Source organism: Cherax quadricarinatus, chromosome 75 (genome assembly GCF_038502225.1).
Source record: "Cherax quadricarinatus isolate ZL_2023a chromosome 75, ASM3850222v1, whole genome shotgun sequence".
In the NCBI taxonomy this organism is placed as follows: domain Eukaryota; kingdom Metazoa; phylum Arthropoda; class Malacostraca; order Decapoda; family Parastacidae; genus Cherax; species Cherax quadricarinatus.
Genome location: NC_091366.1, coordinates 19,189,113 through 19,201,355, shown reverse-complemented (window position 1 = coordinate 19,201,355; position 12,243 = coordinate 19,189,113). Strand labels below are relative to the sequence as shown.

General features: G+C 45.4%; 1 protein-coding gene across 6 annotated transcripts in view; it reads left to right on the top strand.

Moving 5' to 3' along the window:
• LOC138854939 (uncharacterized) overlaps positions 1 to 12,243 on the top strand; it is a 398,435-nt gene that overhangs the window by 321,467 nt on the left and 64,725 nt on the right. For 2 of the 6 annotated variants that reach the window (XR_011394121.1, XR_011394122.1), the window contains exon 1: positions 3,529 to 3,617. The exons of 3 other annotated variants lie outside the window; for them this stretch is intronic. The gene's annotated coding sequence lies outside the window, so the exon portion shown is untranslated. Of the gene's footprint in view, positions 1 to 3,528; positions 3,647 to 12,243 lie in introns of those variants that run through there. One more of the 6 variants, XR_011394124.1, reaches the window with a different exon arrangement.

Below are 12,243 nucleotides of genomic sequence, written 5' to 3'. Positions count from 1 at the left end.
TAGTGGATTAAATAGGTCCACCCCTTTGAGTTTGGCTTGGAAAGGTATAAATAAAATAACCAGGAAAAAGACTGGCAATGTTGCTCATCCCTTTCCTCTTGAAAAAGCAAATGACCTCATAAATGACTGGTCCAAAACATCCAGGCATGAAAGCCTTCCATCTCATATTAGAAAAAATTTAGAGAGTACTTCTGAAGAAATGTTGAAACTGATTTATTTTATGAGCCAAAATATTGATGAGAGTGATTGCCTCTTTACCGAGTATGAATTAGATAATGCATTAACCAAAGGTCGATCAACTGCTCCTGGAGAGGATGGTATAACCTATGATATTCTCAGAACTCTAAGGCACGTGCCTGATAACCCTTTGTTGGCACTGTATAATCTCAGTTACATTGAGGGCGTTCTTCCTACTTCCTGGACCAATAGTCTCATTGTGCCTATCCCTAAGCCCCAACAGCCTGATACATTTAGGCCGATCTCCTTAACTAGTTGTCTTTGTAAAACTTTTGAAAGAATGATGCTTAACAGACTGTACTACAGAATCAGACACCAACTTTCCCCCTACCTCTATGGGTTCATGAAAGGTAAAAGTGTGCAGAACTGTATTTCCACCTTTCTCACTGCACACACCTCTACTAGTTTTACCACTTTTCTTGATCTAAAATCTGCATTTGATATTGCGAACAGAACCGTTATACTACATGAACTAGCCAAAATGAATATTGGTGGTAGCTTACTCTGCTGGATAATAGGATACCTGTCAAATAGAGTATCCTCTGTCCTTTACCAAGGCTTCAGAAGTGATTCTAAAGAAATGTCTTTAGGTACACCGCAGGGAGGAGTTCTTAGTCCCATGCTATTTAATATTCTGATTAATGCTCTCCTAAATGCTCTACCTGCCTCACCTAAACATATAGCTATAAGCTATGCTGATGATATCATGATCCATACAACAGGGCATAAGAAGATGAATACCATTCTTAATGAAGTTCAAGCAATTTGTAATCGACTAGGCCTCATAATATCTTCCTCTAAAACTAAGATATTAACAAGCAAACGACATCCCCCACCCATCTATTTGCAGGGTGAAATCATTAGCTACGTTAAAACTTACAGATATCTTGGTGTAGATGTACCCTTTAACAAATCCACTATACCACAACTAAACAAGAAATGTAAAGCTAGGCTAAATGCTCTCAAAGCTGTTGCTGGCTACAATCCCAACTATGGTGCAAATGTGAGAATCGTGAGAATGATGTACATAGCCTATGTTAGGTCCTTAATTGATTATGCTGCTCCCATGTTGATATTAGCTAGAGAAAGTTCTCTCCGACCCTTGGAGTTAATGCAAAATGAAGCTCTCAGGATTATTCTTGGCTGTCCCAGATCTACAAAAGTTCTTAACATGAGGAAGGAGCTTGGTATTTCTAGTATCAGTGATAGGATTGTTGAAATTAACACTGTACTCGGTATTAGAATGTTGAGAAACGAACCAGACACTGTCACAGTGAATCTTACCAAGTGTCTAGAGGTAAATACACACAGATCTAAATGGATTGTGAAAACGTGCAATTGCATTAAGTTTTATAACCTGCATGAACTGTATCACTGTAGGCAACAAGAGCATTTCACCCCTCCATGGAAGATGTGTTCATTTAATATCACATACCTACAAGTTCCTCCCAAGAAGCTCATTGCTAGTAATCCCTTCCTTAAATCTCTTGTTAGAGCAACTGCTCAAGAAGAAATTTCTCACCTAGCTGGTAGTAACAAGTTATCACAAGTTATATACACTGATGGATCTAAACAGGAGTCTTCTGGCAGGGCTGCATCTGCTCTTGTTGCCACCTCCCTAGTTAAGAACGATAATAAATTTGTTGAGTTAGGCATAAGAATTAACAACTGGGCGTCTACACTGCAAACTGAGTTGTTTGCAATCCTAATGGCGCTAAAGCTAACCTATGACACTGAGCTTGACTCTATCATCATTACTGATTCTATGTCATCATTGAAGGCTCTTGGCTCATATAATGACTCCAACAACATGCTCATTGGGGAAGCCAGGTATAGATACTCAAAAATTAGGGAAAAAGGAATTAATGTACAATTGCTATGGATCCCATCACACATTGGATTACTCCTTCATGATAAAGTTGATATGTTAGCCAAGAAGAGTATCGAGAAGGAGAATGTAGAATATAACTTTGGTATAACTGTGTCTAGCATTAGGAATAATATTAGGAGAGAAGTAAATAATGAAAATGATAGTTATAGGAATGCAGTTAGAAGCCTGAGTAGATCTATAACCCACTATGATAACATGAACGTAGATAAGTATGTTTATGGAGCAACTTGCAATGTGAACAGACTGACTGATGTTGTAGTGGCCAGGCTTAGGCTTGGTTATAAGTACTTCTGGCAGTTTGGGAGACACACAGATGATGATCAAACTAAATGTAAATTATGTGATCAGGCATATGGTCATTCTCTTGAACACTATGTGCTTAATTGTCCACTTATTGAGGAATACAGAGACAGTATAATAACCTATGTGACATGTCAAGATATCTTATTAATGAAAATAAGATACCAGATATACTAAGCAAATTTCCTAAATTTGCTTGTAACAGATAAGTGAACTATAGATATGTAGATATAAATCCATATGTATTCCTGTTAACCCTTTGGGGCCTAGTTCCTAGGCCTTTTGTGTATCCATATGCTCTCGCGCTACCGTCCACAGGATGGATATGGGGTGCACAATAAACTAGCCACTTCAGTGGCAAAATCTAAAAATCTAAATCTTGCACAAACGTATTCTGGAAGAAATTCAGCGACAGACAATTAGATCGACTTGAAACATATCAAGACACCTGGACAACCTTCCTTGACGATGTCATCAGACGACCTGGCAACAAACTAAACTTATTCCAGTACCTCCACAACCCTGACCCTTCCCCTATCTACACCTAAATTTATCCCCTAAACCTCTATCCTGCCCTCTGCAGGTGTGGACCTTAAAAGACGTCCCTTTCTCTTTTTACCGACCACTGTGCCTCCCTCTCTCCACCACATGCATTTTGAGAGGCAGACTGTAGCGTAACCAGCTGTGACACGGCGCCACTGCCCATTATGTTTTTGCCTCCTACGCCGAGCCCAGTCCTCCTTTTGTGTCATCTCCGACGGTCAGCTCTGCCCAGCAACCAGTCCCTCTACCAAGCCTCTCACTGCTACGCAGCTGGGTTTAGCCCTGGCTCTTTTTCCACCCCCTAAGTACCATCCTCTCACCCACTACTCTTCCCCTATCCAACTCTCCCCTTTTCACCCGTGCTGGTCTTACCTGAGAGTATTTCGTATCGTATCGGTGGGGGGGGGGTTGGCATATACACCCAACTATTATATTCCTCTGTACAACCATGTAATTTGTCAAAATAAAACATCTAATCTAATCTAATATAACATCGGTAAGCCTGAGTGGAACATCGTGAAGCCGGAGTCGATACTGAGTAAGTTGTCAGTGACCCTTATAAACCCAACAAAGAGGAAGACTTGTGTTGTTGGTGGATGAGTGAGATAAAGTGAACAATAAACAGTGTTTGTGGTGTCTAACACAGGTGAGTAACAACTGTGGTGTCTAACACAGGTGAGTAACAACTGTGGTGTCTAACACAGGTGAGTAACAACTGTGGTGTCTAACACAGGTGAGTAACAACTGTGGTGTCTAACACAGGTGAGTAACAACTGTGGTGTCTAACACAGGTGAGTAACAACTGTGGTGTCTAACACAGGTGAGTAACAACTGTGGTGTCTAACACAGGTGAGTAACAACTGTGGTGTCTAACACAGGTGAGTAACAACTGTGGTGTCTAACACAGGTGAGTAACAACTGTGGTGTCTAACACAGGTGAGTAACAACTGTGGTGTCTAACACAGGTGAGTAACAACTGTGGTGTCTAACACAGGTGAGTAACAACTGTGGTGTCTAACACAGGTGAGTAACAACTGTGGTGTCTAACACAGGTGAGTAACAACTGTGGTGTCTAACACAGGTGAGTAACAACTGTGGTGTCTAACACAGGTGAGTAACAACTGTGGTGTCTAACACAGGTGAGTAACAACTGTGGTGTCTAACACAGGTGAGTAACAACTGTGGTGTCTAACACAGGTGAGTAACAACTACCTTTATTACAATACAACATTCATGTGCTAGATGATACATAGAGAGAGTTTGACCCATGAAATATAGTGTATTAAGGCGCCAGACATGATCATATCTGTGTCTTGTTGACTGTGTCAGGTGTTAGGTGCTCAGGTGTTGAGTGTGTCAGGTGTTAGGTGCTCAGATATTGACTGTGTCAGGTGTTAGGTGCTCAGGTGTTACTGTGTCAGGTGTTAGGTGCTCAGGTGTTGATTGTGTCAGGTGCTCAGGTGTTGACTGTCAGGTGCTCAGGTGTTGACTGTGTCAGGTGCTCAGGTGTTGACTGTGTTAGGTGTTCAGGTGTTGACTGTGCCAGGTGTTAGGTGCTCAGGTGTTGACTGTGTCAGGTGTTGACTCTGTCAGGTGTTAGGTGCTCAGGTGTTGAATGTTAGGTGCTCAGGTGTTGACTGTGTCAGGTGTTAGGTGCTCAGGTGTTGACTGTGTCAGGTGCTGACTGTGTCAGGTGCTCAGGTGTTGACTGTGTCAGGTGCTCAGGTGTTGACTGTGTCAGGTGCTCAGGTGTTGACTGTGTTAGGTGTTCAGGTGTTGACTGTGCCAGGTGTTAGGTGCTCAGGTGTTGACTGTGCCAGGTGTTAGGTGCTCAGGTGTTGACTGTGTCAGGTGTTAGGTGCTCAGGTGTTGACTGTGTTAGGTGCTCAGGTGTTGACTGTGTCAGGTGTTAGGTGCTCAGGTGTTGACTGTGTCAGGTGTTAGGTGCTCAGGTGTTGACTGTGTCAGGTGTTAGGTGCTCAGGTGTTGACTGTGTCAGGTGTTAGGTGCTCAGGTGTTGACTGTGTCAGGTGTTAGGTGCTCAGGTGTTGACTGTCAGGTGCTCAGGTGTTGACTGTCAGGTGTTGACTGTGTTAGGTGCTCAGGTGTTGACTGTGTCAGGTGTCAGGTGATCAGGTGTTGACTGTGTTAGGTGCTCAGGTGTTGAGTGTGTCTGGTGTTAGGTGCTCAGGTGTTGACTGTGTCAGCTGTTAGGTGCTCAGGTGTTCAGTGTGTCAGGTGTTAGGTGCTTAGGTGTTGACTGTGTCAGGTGTTAGGTGCTCAGGTGTTGACTGTGTCAGGTGTTAGGTGCTCAGGTGTTGACTGTGTCAGGTGTTAGGTGCTTAGGTGGTGACTGTGTCAGGTGCTCAGGTGTTGACTGTGTCAGATGTTAGGTGCTCCAGCAGCATCAGGTGTTAGGTGCTCAGGCAGCAGCAGGTGTTAGGTGGTGAGGCAACAGCAGGTGTTAGATGGTCGGGCAACAGCAGGTGTTAGGTGGTGAGACAGCAGCAGTTGTTGGGTGGTGAGGCAGCAGCTGGTGTTCGGTTGGGAGGCAGCAGCAAGTGTTAGGTGGTCTGGCAACAACAGGTTTTAGGTGGTGAGGCAGCAGCAGGTGTTATGTGGTGAAGCAGCAGCAGGTGTTAGGTGGTGAGGCAGCAGCAGTTGTTAGGTGGTGAGGCAGTAGCAGGTGTTGGGTTGGGAGGCAGCAGCAGGTGTTAGGTGGTCTGGCAACAGCAGGGGTTAGGTGGTGAGGCAGCAGCAGAGGTTAGGTGGTGATGCAGTAGCAGGTGTTGGGTTGGGAGGCAGCAGCAGGTGTTAGGTGGTCTGGTAACAGCAGGTGTTAGGTGGTGAGGCAGCAGCAGGGTTTAGGTGGTCGGGCAGCAGCAGGTGTTAGGTGGTGAGGCAGCAGCAGTTGTTAGGTGGTGAGGCAGCAGCAGGTGTTGGGTTGTGAGGCAGCAGCAGGTGTTGGGTTGTGAGGCAGCAGCAGGTGTTAGGTGGTGAGGCAGCAGCAGGTGTTAGGTGGTGAGGCAGCAGCAGTTGTTAGGTGGTGAGGCAGCAGCAGGTGTTAGGTGGTGAGGCAGCAGCAGGTGTTAGGTGGTGAGGCAGCAGCAGATGTTGGGTGGTGAGGTAGCAGCAGATGTTAGGTGGTGAGGCAGCAGCAGGTGTTGGGTGGGGAGGCAGCAACAGGTGTTAGGTGATGAGGCAGCAGCAGGTGTTAGGTGGTGAGGCAGCAGCAGGTGTTAGGTGGTGAGACAGCAGCAGTTGTTAAGTAGTGAGGCAGCAGCATGTGTTAGGTGGTGAGGCAGTAGCAGGTGTTGGGTTGGGAGGCAGCAGCAGGTGTTTGGTGGTCTGCCAACAGCAGGTGTTAGGTGGTAAGGCAGCAGCAGTTGTTAGGTGGTGAGGCAGCAGCAGGTGTTAGGTGGTGAGGCAGTAGCAGGTGTTGGGTTGGGAGGCAGCAGCAGGTGTTAGGTGGTGAGGCAGCAGCAGGTGTTAGGTGGTGAGGCAGCAGCAGTTGTTAGGTGGTGAGGCAGCAGCAGGTGTTAGGTGGTGAGGCAGCAGCAGGTGTTAGGTGGTGAGGCAGCAGCAGATGTTAGGTGGTGAGGCAGCAGCAGGTGTTAGGTGGTGAGGCAGCAGCAGGTGTTGGGTGGTGAGGCAGCAGCAGGTGTTAGGTGGTGAGGCAGCAGCAGATGTTAGGTGGTGAGGCAGCAGCAGGTGTTAGGTGGTGAGGCAGCAGCAGGTGTCAGGTGGTGAGGCAGCAGCATGTGTTAGGTGGTTACACTTGTTGAAGGTTTTGGCAAAGTCTGTATATATTACATCTGCATTCTTTTTGTCTTCTAGTGCATCTAGGACCTTGTCGTAGTGATCCAGTAAATGGGACAGTCAGGAGCGACCTGCTCTAAACCCATGTTGCCCTGGGTTGTGTAACTGATGGGTATCTTGATGGGTGGCGATCTTGCTTCTTAGGACCCTTTAAAAGATTTTTATGATATGGGATGTTAGTGCTATCGGTCTGTAGTTCTTTGCTATTGCTTTACTGCCCCATTTGTGGAGTGGGGCTATGTCTGTTGTTTTTAGTAACTGTGGGACAACCCCCGTGTCCATGCTCCCTCTCCATAGGATGGTAAAAGCTATTGATAGGGGCTTCTTACAGTTCTTGATGAACACAGAGTTCCATGAGTCTGGCCCTGGGGCAGAGTGCATGGGCATGTCATTTATCGCCTATTTGAAGTCATTTGGTGTCAGGATAATATCAGATAGGCTTGTGTTAACCAAATTCTGTGGCCCTCTCATAAAAAATTAATTTTATCTTCGACTCTCAGTCTGGTTAGCTGCTTGCTAAAAACTGAGTCATATTGGTACTTGAGTAGCTCACTCATTTCCTTGCTGTTATCTGTGTAGGACCCATCTTGTTTAAGTAGGGGCCCAATACTGGATGTTATCCTCAACTTTGATTTGGCATAAGAGAAGAAATACTTTGGGTTTCTTTCGATTTCATTTATGGCTTTTAGTTCTTCCTGCGATTCCTGACTCCTATAAGATTCCTTTAGCTTAAATTCGATGTTTGCTATTTCTCTGACCAGTGACTCCCTACACATTTCAGATATATTGGCCTCTTTTAGGCGCTCTGTTATTCTTTTCCACTGCCTGTAAATGGAGCGCCTGTGTTTTTCTATTTTACATCTACCCCTTTTTTTTTCTTAAAGGAATAAGCCTTGAGCGTACATCGAGTTCCACCGAGTTAATCTGTTCTTGGCATAAGTTGGGGTCTGTGTTGCTTAGTCTATCTTCCCAGCTTATATCATTTAGGACTTAATTTACTTGGTCCCACTTTATGTTCTTGTTATTGAAGTTGAATTTGGTGAAGGCTCCCTCGTGACTAAGCTCATTTTGTCGGTCTGGGGCTCCGCTCATACATATCTGAACCTCGATTATGTTGTGATGTGAGTACATACAGTGGTCCCTCAATTATCATCCATAATCCGTTCCTGGAAGTGGGACTATTATCGAAATGGATGATTTACAAATCAATTTTCTCCATAAGAAATAATGTAAATTCAATTAATCCGTTCCTGACACCCAGAAGTGTTAAAACAAAAAATTTTTTTTACATGAAATATACATATAGTACATAAACAATACAATGGGAAATGATGAATGAAACATTAAAAGCATAACACTTACCTTTATTGGAGATTCTTCTTAGTGTATGGGAGACTGGAGGAGGAGAGAGATTGGATTGTTTACAGTTTGGAAGGGGAATCCCCTTCCTGCAACATCTCAGGTACCAATTGCTTCTCTGGGGTTGCTTCTCTTCTGTTTCTTAATGCCACTAGGACCACCTTGAGTCACTCTAGTCCTGTTTCGCAAAGTAACTGTGGAGAGAGCTCTGTTTCTGGCGTCTCTTTAACACTTCTTGAAAATGGCCCAAGACTTTGTCACTGTACATATTTCTCACCTTCTTTACCACAGGCTTGGCACTACGAGCTTTCTTTGGAGCCATGGTAGCTTATTTAGTAATTGCAAGCACTAAAATGAGTGGAATATTATGAAATATTTCGTAGGAGCACTTGAGGGAACCTTCACTCACTGGTAAACAATGCCAGACTGGCTGGGTAGGGATGCCTCCCCGGCTCACACAGTGAGTACATGTCCCAGACGAACTACTATTCGCGAGTCAACCTATGAAAAGCGAGTCCATGTTTATACGAAAATACCCCTATGATTGGCGAAATTTACGATTGCCGAGAACTACGAAAAGCGAGGGACCACTGTACAATACAGTGGCACATGATGAATTAAACATTAACAGAATAACACTTACTTTTATTGGCGATTCTTCTTTGTGTATGGAAGACTGGAGAAGGAGACAGATTGGATGATTTACTGTTTGGAAGGGGAATCCCCTTCCATCAACACCTCTGGTACCAATTGCTTTTCTGGGGTTACTTCTCTGTTTCTTAATGCCACTAGGACCACCTTGAGAGTCGCTGGAGTCCTGTCTCACAAAAAAACTGTCCAGAGAGCTCTGTTTCTGGCGTCTCTTTAAAACTTCCCTAAAATGGGCCAAGACTCTGTCACTGTACAAGTTGCCGATATGGCTTGCAACATCCTTCTCTGGGTGATGTTTCTCCATAAATCTTTCCATCCTACCCCACATTTCAAAAATCTCCTTAATTTCTGAAGAAGGCACTTTCCTCCATCTCTCTTCCTCCTCCTCTGCAGCAAGATTCTGAGCTGCGATCTGTTGCTCTTCCTGCTGAAGCTCTTGCAGCTCCTCAGTGGTTAGCTCTTCATTGTGGTCCTCCACCAACTCCTCCACATCCTCCAAACTCACATCCAACCCCATGGAACTCCCCAGTGCCACAATAGATTTAACAACTGACATAGGCTCATCAGGGTCAGCCCCAAACCCTTCAAAATACCTCTTGTGGACACAATCTGGCCACAATTTTCTCCAAGCAGAGTTCAAAGTCCTGGTAGTCACTCCCCCCAAAGCCTTACCTATAAGGCTTACACAATGGAGAATACTGAAGTGTTCTTTCCAAAAATCTCGTAGGGTCAAGTGAGTGTCTGAGGTCACATTCAAGCACCTTTCAAACATTGCTTTTGTGTAGAGTTTTTTAAAGTTTGCAATGACCTGCTGGTCCATGGGCTGGAGGTGAGGAGTGGTATTCGGGGGCAAGAACTTTACTGTGATCAACCCAAACTCCTTCAGAATTAGGTCATCCAAGTTTGGAGGATGAGCAGGTGCATTGTTCATTACTAGGAGGCACTTGAGATTCAATTTCTTTTCCAAGAGGTAATTCTTCACACTAGGGCCAAACATTTCTTTAAACCACTCGACGAAAATGTCCCTTATGACCCATGCCTTCTATTAGATCTCCAAAACACACACAATTTACTCTTCATAAGATTGTTTTTCTTGAACACTCTGGGATTTTCAGAATGGTACACTAGTAACGGCTTCACTTTGAAATCCCCACTAGCATTAGCACAGAACATTAGCGTCAGCCTGTCTTTCATAGGCTTGTGTCCTGGCAGCGCCTTTTCTTCCTGAGTAATGTAGGTCCTCTTTGGCATTTTCTTCCAAAAGGGGCCTGTTTCATCACAAACGCTTGTTCAGGTTTCAGTCCTTCACTGTTTATGTACTCCTTGAATTCATGCACATATTTTTCAGCCACCTTGTGGTCCATACTGGCAGCCTCACCATGCCTTACCACACTGTGTATGCCAGTATGCTTCTTAAATCTCTCAAACCAGCCTTTGCTGGCCTTAAATTCACTCACATCACTAGTTGCAGGCAATTTCTTTACCAAATCATCATGCAACTGCCTAGCCTTTTCACAAATAAGCGACATCATAAGACTATCTCCTGCTAATTGTTTCTCATTTATCCACACCAGTAATAACTTCTCAACATCTTCGAGTACTGGTGATCTCATTTTTGTCAGCATATTTACCCCCTTTGCAACAACAGCATCCTTGATTTCCTTTTTCTTGGCTATGATGGAAGATATGGTTGTACGGGATTTGTTATACATCCTGGCCAGTTCGCCCACACGTACGCCACTATCATATTGTTTAGTGATGTTTTTCTTAAATTCAATCATATTTCTCACCTTCTTTACCAAAGGCTTGGCACTATGAGCTTTCTTTGGAGCCATGGTAGCTTATTTAGCACTTAAATAACTTGCAAGCACTAAAATAAATGGAATATTATGAAATATTTCGCTGGAGCACGTGAGAGGACCGTCACTCACTGGTAAACAATGGCACACTGGCTGGGAAGGAAAGGCCGAGGCGGCTCAGAGCATGAGTACGCGTCCGGGATGAAGGACTATTAGCGAGTTACCAGACCATTTGCGAGCCAATATTTAGACGAATAAACAGGACTATTTCCGAAATGGACGACTTTCAGGCAGGACGATTATTGAGGGACCACTCTATATTGTTTTTGATATGGTGACATTTCGTATCAGATCATCGTTGTTAGTGAAGATGAGGTCTAGTGTATTCTCCAGTCTAGTAGGCTCTATTATTTGCTGGCTTAAGTTGAATTTTGTGCAGAGATTTAAAAGCTCGTGTGTGTGTGTGTGTGTGTGTGTGTGTGAGAGTTCTCATCAGAGCTGCCTCCTGATGTTATCACTGCAACAACATTATTTGCTATATTCCTCCATTTTAAGTGCCTCAGGTTGAAATCCCCCAGGAACAAGATGTTTGGGGCAGGAGCTGGCAAATTTTCCAGACAGTGGTCAATTTTTGACAGCTGTTCCTGGAATTGCTGGGACGTTGCATCCGGAGGCTTGTAGACTACTACAATGACTAGGTTTTGGTTCTCGATCTTTACTGCTAAAACTTCCACTACATCATTTGAGGCATGTGTGGCAGCAGCAGGTGTTGAATTGAGGCACCAGCAGGTGTTGGGATGTGATGCAGCAGCAGGTGTTAGGTGGTTGGGCAACAGCAGGTGTTAGGTGGTGAGGCAGCAGCAGGTGTTAGGTGGTGTGGCAGCAGGAGGTGTTGGGTTGTGAGGCAGCAGCAGGTGCTGGGTTGTGAGGCAGCTGCAGGTGCGAGGTGGTTGGGCAGCAGCAGGTGTTAGGTGGTTGGGCAGCACAGGAGTTATTTGGTGAGGCAGCAGCAGGTGTTAGGTGGTGAGGCAGCAGCAGGTGTTAGGTGCTTGGGCAGCAGCAGGTGTTGGGTAGTGAGGCAGCAGCAGGTATTAGGTGGTGAGACAGCATCAGGTGTTGGGTAGTGAGGCAGCAGCAGGTGTTAGGTTGTGAGGCAACAGCAGGTGTTAGGTGGTCAGGCAACAGCAGGTGTTGGGTTGTGAGGCAGCAGTAGGTATTAGGTGGTCGGGCAGAATCAGGTGTTAGGTGGTGAGGCAGCAGCAGGTGTTAGGTGGTAAGGCAACAGCAGTTTTTAGGTGGTTAGGCAGCAGCAGGTGTTGGGTTGTGAGGCAGCAGCAGGTGTTAGGTGGTCGGGCAGCAGCAGGTGTTGGGTGGTGAGGCAGCAGCAGGTGTTAGGTGGTGAGGCAGCAGCAGGTGTTAGGCAATGAGGCAGCAGCAGGTGTTGGGTGGTGAGGCAGCAGCAGTTGTTTGGTGGTAAGGCAGCAGCAGGTGTTAGGTGGTGAGGCAGCAGGAGGTGTTAGGTGGTGAGGCAGCAGCAGGTGTTAGGTGGTGAGACAGCAGCAGTTGTTAGGTGGTGAGGCAGCAGCAGGTGTTAGGTGGTGAGGCAGTAGCAGGTGTTGGGTTGGGAGGCAGCAGCAGGTGTTA